Source organism: Eptesicus fuscus, chromosome 16 (assembly GCF_027574615.1).
Source record: "Eptesicus fuscus isolate TK198812 chromosome 16, DD_ASM_mEF_20220401, whole genome shotgun sequence".
NCBI classification, from domain to species: Eukaryota; Metazoa; Chordata; class Mammalia; order Chiroptera; family Vespertilionidae; genus Eptesicus; species Eptesicus fuscus.
In genome coordinates, this window is record NC_072488.1 from 18,005,001 (window position 1) to 18,018,455 (window position 13,455).

Here is a 13,455-nt window from a genome sequence, read left to right on the forward strand (position 1 = left end):
AAAAGAATATTTAGAAGTCCTTATCCTCCCCCCCCACACACATCACCACCACCACCACCACCAAAAAAAAAAAAGCAAGTGGGAGTGGAAATTTGAAAGAGGACCGCCTAATTCAGCACTAAAACCAGCGTGAGAAGCAGCGTGTGTGTGTGTGTGTGTGTGTGTGTGTGTGTGTGTGTGTGTGGTGTAAAGTGTGCTTTTCAAAGTGCTCAGAGGTTGATGGGAATGTTTGATTAGCTCCTCTGAGAAGAAAGGGTGCCTGGACCTCTTGTTGTTTCTTCTTTAGAACAATTTGGATGGGATTTGTGATGCAGAAAAACTTAAGGAAAAAAGGATATCCATTCTGTGTGGTGGAAAATTCTTGAAAAAAATATTGCTTTCTTCAAACAAGGTATGTCTGATGAATTATTAAGCCATTCAGCTAGTTTGCTTTCCATTCCTTATTATGAAAACATGAAAATGTATTTATCATTAAGAAACTACAATACATACCTTGACCAAGAAATCAGTCTGTACAAATTTCAGTCTCAAGAGAACTGAGGTGGGAGTGGGTAGTAGCTGACATCCTTGTAAACAACTAATATCAGGTATATCAACTATAAGCAAATTGCACTAAGATAAGATTAGAAGAAGATTTTTACTGTATCTTTAAGCCAACTTAATTATAATGAAAATAAATTGAGAAGCGTGACATTTGTGTAGAATTTTAAAGTACATGTAAGGCTTTTTTTATACCTTGCTTCCTCTATGAAATTTAACAGCACTGTAACAAATGGATGATAACAAGCTATCAAAAGCAGTATGAGAAGTAGGCGCATTGGTGCTAAATTAAAAAGGAAATTATTTAATGTGGATCTGTACTTCTCTCTACTCAGACAGATCTTGGTGTAATGTGGCTGGATGTGCAATTCTGTGTCTTGTTTACACTGGAAGTGTTTTCTCAGGCTGAATGCTTTTTTACTGATAAGCCCGGGAAAGAGCTGGCATTGTTAACTATTGCAGCTCGGATCTGCACAGGAAAACATGGTACGAAATCGCATTTAAGCATGATTAGCGTCAAACCAGCATAAACATGAAAGAAATGCCTCAAGGTACAGATTAAACAGGGAGGGGAAGACTGAGTTATTAGACTTGATGGTTTTGCTCTGAACAACCCACGGCATCTTTGCCACCTCTGAATCGGGAGTGGAATTCAAGATTTTCTTTGTGTTTATTGTAAAAATAAAGCCAGGCATTCTTGGCCATGGTGGTTATCCAAAAATGTGAGCCGCTAAGAAAATAGCATTTTGCCATTACGTTGTGTTGCAACAAATTTGGAAGTCTCGGTGGTCAAGTTCTGAGGTTATTTTCCCTCCGTCTCTTAAAAGAGGAAAACACCCTGCAGCAAGGCGGGACCCGAGGCTTGTGTGCTTTCTCCGTTGTGTGTGTCAGCCGCAAGTGGTAGCTGTGCGCTGGAAGCGCCTGTCTTTTATTTACTGAATTGAAATACCCTCTTTGGTAAACGGGCTTTAGACAAAGAGTTGCAAGACTGCCAGGGCTGCATTTTTCATCGCAATAGGATGGGTTCCCAGGCTGAGCTTCATGTAAATGATCTCACACCTCACCACTGAAAGGAGACACCTTAGGAACTGTGGAAATGCTTCATATCGATCCTGAAATCGTGTTGACTTTATGAATATGGTTGAGAAGATCTAATTGTCTCTTTCCCTAAGTTACTGAACACATGAAGAATAGTTTCTTTCAGAGAAAATACACTGGGTTTGAAAGTAGTTTATGAATGGCATCAGAACAAAACTGCATGTGCTGTTCGCCTCTGTGATTCCTGTGAGACGTGCCGTACACGGGAGAGCAGTGACGCTCAGGGCACTGTCCAGCCCAGAGTCCCAAATTACAGGAACAGCCCTGCCACTGCCTGCCCGTGTGTAGCATTTCTTGACGTGTGTTTCCCCATCTGAAGCACAGAAACATCAATGTCTGCACACCCCTCTCCCAGGGTGTTCAGGAGGCTCAATGTTGACTCTATATTCCAAAAAGGTTTTGAAATGTGGAAAGTTCTATAGAAATGTAATCTCTTTCTGCACATTTTTTTAAAAAAAGATTATACTGAAAGAAGCTATTGGCCTTCAAAGTAATGCTTCTTGGACCCCACAATGTTCCTGTCACTTGTGCCCACGTGTGTAGCTTCTCCCCTTGCTCGGTTAGAAGCATGAGCTTGATATCAATGGCAGCGGGTGCAGGACACGGGTCTCTCTGTCCTCAGAAGGGCACTCTAGCTGGGTGATCTTGGGGAGGTTACTCAACACCTCTGTGTCTCCATTTCCTCGCATATGAAATGAAGAAGTTGGACAAAATAGAGTCTAAGTTTCCCTCCTAATCCTATGATTTTCCAATGTTAAGACATGGCCAGGCCAATTTCATTGAGGGACTCTTTGTATGTTACAAAAGGAAGAAATATCAGAACTATGGTATACTTAAAATGTTTATGTTTACCTAACTAAAGACTTTAACATATACAGAAATGAAGTGTGTGTGTGTGTGTGTGTGTGTGTGTGTGTGTGTGTGTATCTCCATAGTGTACTGAGGACATTGTGGTCCAAGTTGTATGACAGACTTTTCTCAATTCTCTGTTGTACTTCTATGACTGCTTGTAACATATCATGTGGAGATAATGTCAAACATCCAAATGTAAGGCCTTCCAGACAAGGACAAGGCCAAGGCCAAATGGCCCTCCTGTACTATAGATCCCATGGGAGTTTGTCAGGCAGGAGGCTCTGCCACTTCTTAAATGTATTAACTTTGGCAAGTGACTTTCTGAGCCTCAGTTTTCTCATCTCTAAAAAGGGTCTATTGTTAGTGCCTCCCTCTTTGGACCATGGCAAAATGCTTTGATCAGTGTTTGGCACATCGTCAGCACCCAAATGTTAGCAAATACTTTCTCCATTACATGTGACTAGAATGAAGAAATCAGAGCAGCTGTGAAGCAAAGCAATTGTAATCCTCTTCAAACTTTTAAACATTAACTCTTTGGATATGGTCAGCAAATAGATTTATGGAATTATGTGGTATTAATATAATTATTAGAAATGTGTAGCCATCTCTTCATTCAGAGGGTCTGAGCTAATCAATCCATCAGCAAGTGATAAGCTCGAGAGGCAAGGTCTGTGACGTCTGTAACATGAGAAATCCCAGGGGTCCCCCGCTGGCGGTCTAAAAATGTGTACCTCTGTGGTTGCAGAAGGCGGTGAAATCCCTGGCCCCCTGAACAAACATAGTGTGAGCGAGAGAAAAATGCAAAGGACTTTGCTGCTTTACAGGTATGGAAGTCCTCGTGCAAGTAGCAGTGAAAGCTTCTGTTAGTGCGGAGATTGGGGCAAAAGGGAGCAATAGGCCAGGGTAAGTTTAGGCTAGGCATCGGAAACGGCTTTTTGATAATGCTGACTGTCAAACTGTAATCAAGTTGCAGTAGTACACCCCGACAGCTAGGGCCTCCACAGCCACTGCTGGCTCGGATCTGGCCCTGACTCCTGTCACTAGATGCCCCACTGGGATCACCTGCAACTAGCCACTCCAGTTGTGCACCTGCACCCCCTGGCCCAACTCCCAAAGTATTTTGGAGCCGTGTACAGCCTGTGGAGACCCTGAAGCCATAGGAGTGTGCCTGACAGGTAGGGGCCCCGAAGCTGCTAGTGCACCTGCAGTTAGCCCAGTCCTTGCTACTGGCCCTGGCTCTCACCACTATATGTGCATCTGCAACTGGCCCCTGCCACTATACTACACAGGCACCCACAGCTGGCTCTGCAACCGAGCACAAGCACCCCACCAGCTCGGGCCGTCACCACTGCTGGACCCTAGAGCATCACTGAGGACCCCAACAGCCCTTCCAGCCTCTGCAGATCTCCCACTGTGCTCACCGAGCACTACACAGCTGGTGGTATGGACCCCAGCAACATGATGTCTAGACAGCAAAGCCACCACAAGCCCACACTTAGTGCCTTGCACCACCAGACCCAGGATCACAGCCCCAGCGTGCCTCCACCCACGGGTGAAGGTCTTTCCTGACCCTGCAAGGCTACAGGGATCGTGAAGAATCAGGGAAACATGACACACCAAAGGAGTGCAATCCTCCAGGAACTGCCCTCCCTACCCCATCACTGCCCCCCGCCCCAGAAATGGAGATCTGTGAACTGCCTGACAAGGATGCAAAGTAATTGCTCTAAAGATGCACAGAGAGCTACAAAAGAACACAGATAAACAATCTGATGAAATCGGGAAAACAATTCAAGAACGGACTGAATTCAACAAAGAGACGACATAGAAAAGAACCAAATGGAAATTTTGGAGCTGGAGAACACAATTTTAACTTTAAAAAATATATATACACACACAAAATGTAAGTAAGTCTGAGATCTCCTAAGTGAGTTCCTGTTTACAGACCAGGAGGGGAAGGGCCAAACTCCAAGGAGATTCCCAGAGCCTCCTGTCCACAAGGAGCAAAGGCTATTTCAGTTTTGTTGATTGCATTTTCCTACAGTTACCTCATTTGTAAAACAAACAGTTGTGGATACTGGATTTAGAATTTGTTTCTAATCAACTAGCAAACGTTTCCGCTTCCACTGCAAACCCTTAGAGACCGCCTATCTGAAATGCTGGGGCTGCCGGGGAGCACACAGCAGGCACCAGGCGATGCTCTGAGTTGAGACTTATAAAAGCTGCAGGTCCTGTGACAACCTGCAAAAGGCAACTCCCCCAGGAAGCAGATGTGACTGGGCTGGAACCCACTGCCGCATTGCATTCCAGGCTGGTATCCTGAGGGAGGAAGGTGAACCGAGATAATGCCGCCAATATCCTTTCCTGAGTCAAATCCACAAGCCAGGGTCTTGGAACAAAACAAATACGTATTAGTTTGGTTTTGATTCAGTTTAGAAAATACATTGGTGTTTGTTTTTTATTCTGGCCTTATAATTTTAAAAAAAAAAAGTTTAGCTCATTTCTGCTTCTTCTTACTTCACTACATTTTTTTTTTCTTCAATTCTTTTTAAGAATGTTGGGTATCATTCCTCAGCCATTTGATTGGCCCAATTATCCTACAATCATCTAGAAGATTGTCACGACAATGGGCTAAAGATCCTTACAAATCTCAGAGCAGAGAAGGAACAAAACTACAGATTTGCTTCCTTTCTGTGTCCTAGAAGAATTGAACTCAATGGCAGTCACAAACCTATGTGGTTCCTTCGCCAAGAAGTCCAAAAATCAAGCATGGCCCACCCTGGACAGCACCTTGTAGTGAGAGATTAAATTTATTGTTTTACCCATGTTAAGTCCTCAACTAGAATCTAAATGGCTATGTTTTGCAAAAGGATGGTGATGAGAATGATGAAAGTATATCACGATTAATCACCACCCCAACAACAATAATAACTGCTAAGATGTACAGAGCTATTCTTATGTGCCAAGTACTGGTCTTTGCACATATTAATTCATTTCCTCTTACAGCAGGTACAGATTTACTCACTATATTATAACCAAATAGCCTCCATTCTCCCAGAGCTGCCAAGCTGTGGGCACACAATAAACAAATACACCTAAAAGGTCTGGCGGTGATCTGGGCTATGAAAACATGTGACAGTAGGAAAGGGGACCGTTCTTGCCTCTGCCCAGGGTGAAATCTGAGCCCCTTACACATATTAATTCATTTCATCCTAACAGCATCCATATGGGGTGGGTTATCACTATCCCCATTATACAGATGAGAAAACTGAGGTACTGAGAAGTCAAGGAAATTGTCTGAGGTCACACAGCTAGGAAGTGATGGAGCTCAACTTCAAACCCAAGCAGTGTAGTTCCAGAGCTCACACTCTTAACCTATCAGGCAGTAATTGCACAGTCCTGGTTTTTCTATCACTGCCCTCAATTAATCTTTGTCATCTTGGGAAACATTGCCTTCAAGTCAAGACAAATTTCAATGAAAACTATTCTTCCTCACAAGTATAGACAGGGCACTAATAATGATGGTGAAGAGCGAAGGCAAGGAACTCCCAGAAGGGCTGTTGGGAAGGAGGAGGTATTTCTGGCGTTCTTGGACCATCTCCTGATTTAAGAATCGCTTCTCAAGTGTGTTGGGAAGACATGACTCTTGGGAGGAAAGCACGGAGTAGGCGTCATTACCAAGCCCTTTGAGTAGCCAGTCCCCAAAAGGTATCCTTTATCCCTACAGGTTAAATCCTCAGCGAGTCACAGACAGAATCTTATTTTCCTATGACTCGGTTTGCTTCCAAAAAATCACTTTCACTGGTAAGAGGCTCTACATTGACAAGACCCCCATAGAAATTTCTCAAATTCTTTCCCTCAGTGAGAGAAAGGCAAAAGTTTTGTGTGGACATGTGGTAAAAATTCATAAAAATCGCCCTCCAGGCTATAGTGAGATGGGACTCTGTTTCTGCATTCCTTCGTCTCAAAAAGAAAAGAAGAATCTCCTCCTTCGGGGACCCCAATGTCTGGTTTCCAGGGGAAGAGGTCACTGGCATCTCAGTGCTCAGAGAATCCCCTCCTCTCAGCTCCTTTGTGTCGCAGAGAAAACATGCTCTGGCTGTAAGGTGCAAGTCGACTTGCCCGGACTGGCTTTCTTGTATAATACAGTGAGTAAACCTGTATCCTAAAGCTACAAGGAATTTAGGGAAGCAGAGGCAACATTCAGGGGTGGCAGCAGCAAATATTTATGGGGCCATCGCCACGTGCCATCCATAATTCTGTATTTGGGAAGAGGAGTGAACAAAATAACCTCCATTCTCCCAGAGCTGCCAACCTGTAGGCACACAATAAACAAATACACATGAATGGTCTGGCGGTGATCTGGGCTGTGAACACATGAGACACTGGGGAAGGGGGCTGCACAGAGCAGTGAGGGTGTGTGGGGATTTACACTGCATGGTCATGTGAATGTCTTATAAAGGGGCGCTGAAATAGAGAGGGGAGGGAGCCAGGGAGCAACCTATGTGGATACGTGGGGAAGAGCATTCCGGCAGAGGGAAGAGCAAGGGCAAAGGCCCTGAGGTAGGACCTTGCTCCAAGGCCAGTGTCTCTGGAGCAGGCTGAGTGCGGAGGAAGAGGGGAGATCAGGGTGTAGTGTGGACAAGCAGATACAGAGGACACCCCAACTGCCCACTCATACACTGTGGGAGGTTCTTGCCTCTGCCCAGGGTGAAGTCTGAGTAGGCCCCTTAGTATTGCAGATCACGCTTCGAGGTTTTAAAAAGACCTTGTTCATATTACATCTCCAAACAATCTCAGTTGTCATTAATATAATTGGGTAATACTTAACAACTTTACAATGGCCACCCCAGTTTGAAGTTTCATCGTGCACTTCCAGGCTTGCTTTCTGCAATGGGAAGGGGCATGACTAGATTCTCTCCTCTGCCTATGCCTCTACCTGTCTTCCCTGTGGCTGCAATGACAGTCTCTTCAAGGGTTCAGAGAGGAAATAGGCGTGCAGAGAGGAGAGGTGGGTGCGGAGAGGAGAGGTGGGCACTGAGAGGAGAGGTGGGCGCGGAGAGGAGAGGTGAAGGTGACAGAAAGGCCTCCGGGATGCTACTACTGTGAGCTGGCATTCCGGTTCATTGGGCTTGGTGGGAATGTACAGTTGTTTCTTGTTCCTGTGGGGCACTTCCCACTTTGTTGGGGACCCTCACCACGTTCTCCGGATGCTGATACATGATAGTCTGCTCTGGCTGGTGTTCACATAGCTGAGGAACTGGTGGTCTAACCCCAGCTGCTTCCTGCTGTGGGCTCCCCAGCCCTCCACACACAACCGGTTTCGGAGAGGCGACTCCAGGCTGACTCTCACACAGGTAGTCTCATTTGCCACAAGCTCCTCCCTCTCCTGTAGATGTCTTAGTCACCCGTCAGACACCAGTCCCCTATGCTCCAGCCCCAAGGGACACCACCGCTCAGTAATTTCAAATGGGGTTCCTGGGCATCCAAGCTGGACTCAAAGGAGTAACCAAGAACCGCAATCTTCAGCTAACTGCCAGACTATACCAGCGGTTACAGACGCCAAGAGGGTAGCTGGAGACGGGAGAGCTGGAATAGCTTTAGGAAAAACTGTTGGCATTTCCCTCCTCCTCCTCCTCCTCCCACTCCCCACACTCCTCCCACTTCAGACAATAGTGAGAGGAGCCTCAGGACCACTTTGGAACATGGAAGTAGTTGGCACGTCATCTCAGCTGAAGCTAAGACAAAGGATCATCCCATTTTAACATCCCACGACACAGTCAATTACAATGCACTCAAATGTCTATTTAGATGGGCGTATTATGTCTGGTCAAACTTAAAAATATGCCTGATGCATCTCTTTACCCTAAATAACATTTGTGTGAGAGAGAAAGCTGTGAGTGAGTTCAGGCCCAAATGTAACTCAAGACAATCTCTTGAACTTCTAAGACAACTTCATTACACAGTGTATGTATTTTACAGTGTGAGTCTTATCTGTTGTCAACAGAATACTTAAAAAAGCCTAGGACCGTGGTCGGCAAACTGCGGCTCGTGAGCCACATGTGGCTCTTTGGCCCCTTGAGTGTGGCTCTTCCACAAAATACCACGGCCTGGGCGAGTCTATTTTGAAGAAGTGGCGTTAGAAGAAGTTTAAGTTTAAAAAATTTGGCTCTCAAAAGAAATTTCAATCATTGTACCGTTGATATTTGTCTCTGTTGACTAATGAGTTTGCCGACCACTGGCCTAGGATATATGTATCAGGGTAAAAAGGAAGATGAAACCATCAGCGGGGTGGTTAAATGGGGGTACTGAGTGGGGTTCAATGTTTGAGGCCTGGGATGGAATTCTGGTTCTTCGACATACTCATTCTATAACTTTGGACAACTTACTAAGGTTCTCTAAGCCTCAACTTCTTACTCTGCAAAATGGGTATAAGAGTACTTCCCTGACCAGATCACCATGATAAAATAAGGTCACATATGTGCAGTGTGTAGCATATGGTAAGCATTCGGTAGATGACAGTTATTGTTGGAGTGGACTCTAAACTTCTAAAACTTTCCATGAAGAACAAAGGTACCAATCCCATCTTGTGTAACAGGCCACTAGACAGCTGGGTCAAAACTGGCAGGAGGGCCATGAAAGAGGGTTCGAAGGCCCCGTCAGAGCTGGCAATGGTCCAGAGGAGGCCTCTAAAGCGTGAGGCTGTGTGGTTTCCTTAGGAGCTGGGTCTCCTGCTTTGAAATGACTCTCTTTCTGTTGGTCCCCTCCACCCTCTGGGACTTAATCCTCCAGAGCCCCCAGTCGCTCAGCCTCAGTCTCCGCCCTCCTCTCTGCCCTCCAGCTCCCCAGTGGTTGCTGGGATTCAGGAATGCACTTTGGGACTTTGACCCATAGCCCCAGGCCTGCCTCTGGGCGGCCTGGGAAGAGCTGGAACCCGTGGTCTGAGACACACCCACTCTTTATCAAGAGGCAGAGAGGAAGATAGTATGGATTTTACAGACACACCCTCATCCTCCTTCCCACCTCAGCTGGAAGGCTCTGCCAGATGCGAAAAGTGTTTTTCCTGTGCCTCCGGATTGAAGGCAGAGCAAAAAGAACAGAATGTTCAGGCCAGGCAGGCTCTGGGGATCACAGTTGGACTGAACCAAATACCCAGCTCCAAACTCACAGTGCACAGCCCTTGGCAACCACGGACCACAGTGCCCCAGGAGACAGCTCGCTGGGAGGAGGCAGGGCTGACCCAGTGTCAAACGCGTTAGGTGGAGAAGCTTCAGATGAGAGAACTCATCGTCCAGACTCCACGGGAACTCTGAGACCGCGCCGTTTCCAGAGTAACTAAGAGGGGCGGTCAGGGCCCACCTCATCCTTTACTGAGGCCTCCCCCCGCCCCGGACTTACTGCTCTTCGTGCCCCTTCCATTACAGAGGATAAATGACTCTTGGAAGCAGTTCTTTAGAGCTCATTTGGGGCATGCCTGCAAACTAGTATTTTTTCCCACTGGCAATATAAGATCTAAACTACCACTTCAGAAACGTAATTACTGTTTGCAGCCTCCCTAGAAATCACTATTGGTTGAAGCCTTGGTGGATGTGGTAAGCATTACCATATGTCAGGTTCTTAATGAAGTAACCGTGATGGTCTGACACACACGCACCACAAAAGGCTTTCCCTTTTTGGTTTCCTGACATGTAGGAACATGCCACATGGATCAACGAAGCCCACGGCAAGGCATACATCAGTCTTTGAGCACACGCATGAGCCCTTTGACACACCCAAGGGCCCAGGGGTGAAGATCTTTGCATTAGGATTTGCCCTGGCTGCACATGGCAATCCAAGTGATCCCAGAGAAGGAGATCTAGTAGGTCACATGTTAGTCATCAAGACAGTTACCTGTAATACGTGTGGAAAATTCCTAGCACATTCTTTTTTATATAGATAAATACTTGGGGAACTAAACATGATCTAAATCAGAGTTTGTCATTTCTGACGCTCTTAGCGTGTCGTGCTGGGTAATTCTTGGTTGTGTGGGCTGTGCTGTGCATTGTAGGATGTTTAGCAGCATCCCTGGCCGCTACCCACTTAAAGGCCAGTAGCATCCCCCACCCCAAGTTGTGATAAGCAAAAATGTTTTCAAACATTGCCAAATCTTTCCTGGAGGTGGGGGAGGGGAGTGGCAAAAACACTCCTAATGGCCCTAGCTAGTTGGGCTCAGTGGATAGAGCATAGGCCTGCAGACTGAAGGGTCCCAGGTTCGATTCCGGTCAAGGGGGCATGTACCTCGGTTGCAGGCTCCTCCCTGGCCTGGGCCCTGGTCAGAGCTTGTGCAGGAGGCAACCAGTAGATGATTTTCTCTCACATCGATGTTTCTCTCTGTCTTTCCCTCTCTCTTTCACTCTCTCTAAAAATCAATGGAAAAATATCCTCGGGTGAGGATAAAAAAAAAAAAAAAAACCCTATGGAACCTTGACCATAGACACATCAGGGACTCCACAGTGACATTCTTACAGCATAATTTCAAGGTCATCCTCTCCCTTTTTGCTCCCAGAGTGCTCCAGGTATGCAGGCTGCTTCTCCTTCTCTGTGGCTGCCACAGCTCATGAGATTCTTCTTCTCAGAGCTGGCTCCAGCGTCAGATTCAGCTTCTCCCACTCCTGCCTCGATGCCACCAAAAGACAAGTACACATGCCCTTCCCATTTTAATTGTTTTCATTTTACTACTAATCATTTCAAGGAAACAGGAGATAAGCAAAACAACAATCAAAGCTTCCAGGAACAGAAACTCACACTGGCTGGCACAGAAGGGCCCAGCAACATCCATGTCATGCACAGCAGACCAGGTCCAGCTGGACCTCCTTCACTGGAAATGGGACTTGGGAAGTGGCCAGAAACTAAGGCGTCTGCTCTCTCCGCTTCTCCCTGGGCCATACGCTTTCTCCTCTCCATCTCGCTCTGTCCTCATCTTCTACATCTTAATCAGGGCCCCATATGGTCTCCAGCTTGGCTCCCACAGTTTTCAAGGCTTTCAGTGTTCCGATTCCAAAATCCCAAGGGAAATCTTGATTGGCCTCCTTTTTTGCCAGACCGTTAAGTGTCCAGCTTAGTCACTGAATTTCATCGAGTGTTATCTCTGCATCTGAGCATAGTATTTGAGGCCCTTCAGAAGTCTTGTGAGATTAAAGTTATAGATGTAACCAGGCTCTTAAAAGTGAAAAGTAAATGGAATTTCCATTTTATAGTAATATCTATAATAATAAAAGCGTAATATGCAAATCGACCGAACGGCTGAACAGCAGAACGACCATCTGGATGACCACACTGACACGCACTGGCACCAGGCCAGCCAAGGCGGGTGCAATGTGATTGGTTGGGGGGCCCCACCATTGCCCCACGATCGCCCCACAAAGGGAGCCAGTGGGGCGATCAATCGAGGGGGGAGGAGGAGTGGTGGCAGAGGAGGGCAGTGCCAGGCCACGGCAGGTGTGGGCGGGAGGCAGGGCCGGCAGCCGGAGGGAAGCCTGGGTGCTGGTAGCCAGAGGGAAGCCAGTGCTGGCAGCTGGGGGAAGAGGGGCCTACCCTTGCACGAATTTCGTGCATCGGGCCTCTAGTTATACAATAAATCATGAAACCATTTGGAATTTATAATACTAGTCACATGAGGTGCTCAATATAGTGAAAAGAGCACATGGTTAATATAGAGATCTGGGCTGTGTGACCTCAGGGGACTTCACTGCTCAGAATTATAGAAATAGTGTCCATTCTACTTCAAGAGGCCTTAGGTGGTCCAGATAAGAGAACTGTTCAGAAAACACTCTGCAGACTGGTATAAACCTATCTGCTCTGTATGGACAGGCATTGGGAACTAGGGAGCAGTCAGGAATAATCTTTGAGCTACAAGTCCAACTAAAAGGGAAGTTCATTGTCTCACCAGCCTCCAGGCGCAGACAGTCAAGTGCTCCAGCTCCATTTCTCCGCCACTCACTTAGCTCCCTGCCTCCTGTCTGTGTTGGCCTCAGACTGACCTGTCTCATGGTCAGGAGATGGCTGCCAACAGACCTAGATCAAACTGCCCCCCATTCGTTTCCAACCTGAGAGGTAACCTCTCCCTGAAAAACATGGGAGTAAAGTCCTTCCGTTCTGATACAACTCAGGACACGCCCACCTTGAACTAGTCACAATCCCTTGGACAAGGAGGCCCTGTGCCGGTGGGCTCAAGCCTGAGATCTCAGAGCACATCTTCCATACATAGCCTGGTGCATCTTCAGGCACCAACATTTTGAGAAAAGGCAAAATTTCCCTTGCCTTCCTGCCTAGTTGGCTTGCACTTTGCTCTTAGCATTTCTTTAAGATAAAAGAAGGAAGGAACTGGAAAGAGAAGAAAAAGAAGGAAGGAAAGAACAACTACTGTCCTCTCTCTAGCTCACTCTCTTCTTCATAGAATCCCGGGGGATTATGGCAACAGGAAATGCGGTGTTTCAGTCCCAGCCCAGAGCAATGAGGTGTACGTCAAGTTTCTCTGCAGATGGAGGCCACCTCCACATTGTAAAGGCCCCTCCGAGTACCAGCCTTCCTTGTTCCATCTTCACCAGATAAACTCATGCCCACAGACAAGCAGCTGAGGCCTTGCATCAGGCAGGGATGAGGAAAGCAAGACTGCAGATGAGGCCGCTCCCCATTCAGAGATGTCTGTCCTCAAGGGAGTTTTGGCATTTTGGAAATACAGCACAAGCCTCTCAGAAATATTAAATGTTTCCAGATGGATCTCGGATCTCTCTGCCTCATGGACAAAGAGTATTGCTAGGTGCTCCCATGTAGCATCATAGATCAGGCAAACACCAGCATTATTTAAATCCTACACATCCACCAGGACATATTTTCTGCAACCGAGTGGCTCAAGTAAGCCTCTAAGGGGCTTATTAAAAATGATGAATGCAAAAATAATTTTTAAGCCTCCAATGTCTCCCTATGGCC

General features: G+C 46.5%; 1 protein-coding gene across 1 annotated transcript in view; it reads left to right on the top strand.

The window, feature by feature from the left end:
- The first annotated feature begins 209 nt into the window (after positions 1-209).
- The window catches only part of VIT (vitrin), a 92,556-nt gene continuing 79,310 nt past the window's right edge, over positions 210-13,455 (top strand). Inside the window, exon 1 of the mRNA XM_008162245.3 lies at positions 210-391. The gene's annotated coding sequence lies outside the window, so the exon portion shown is untranslated. The remainder of the gene's footprint in view (positions 392-13,455) is intronic.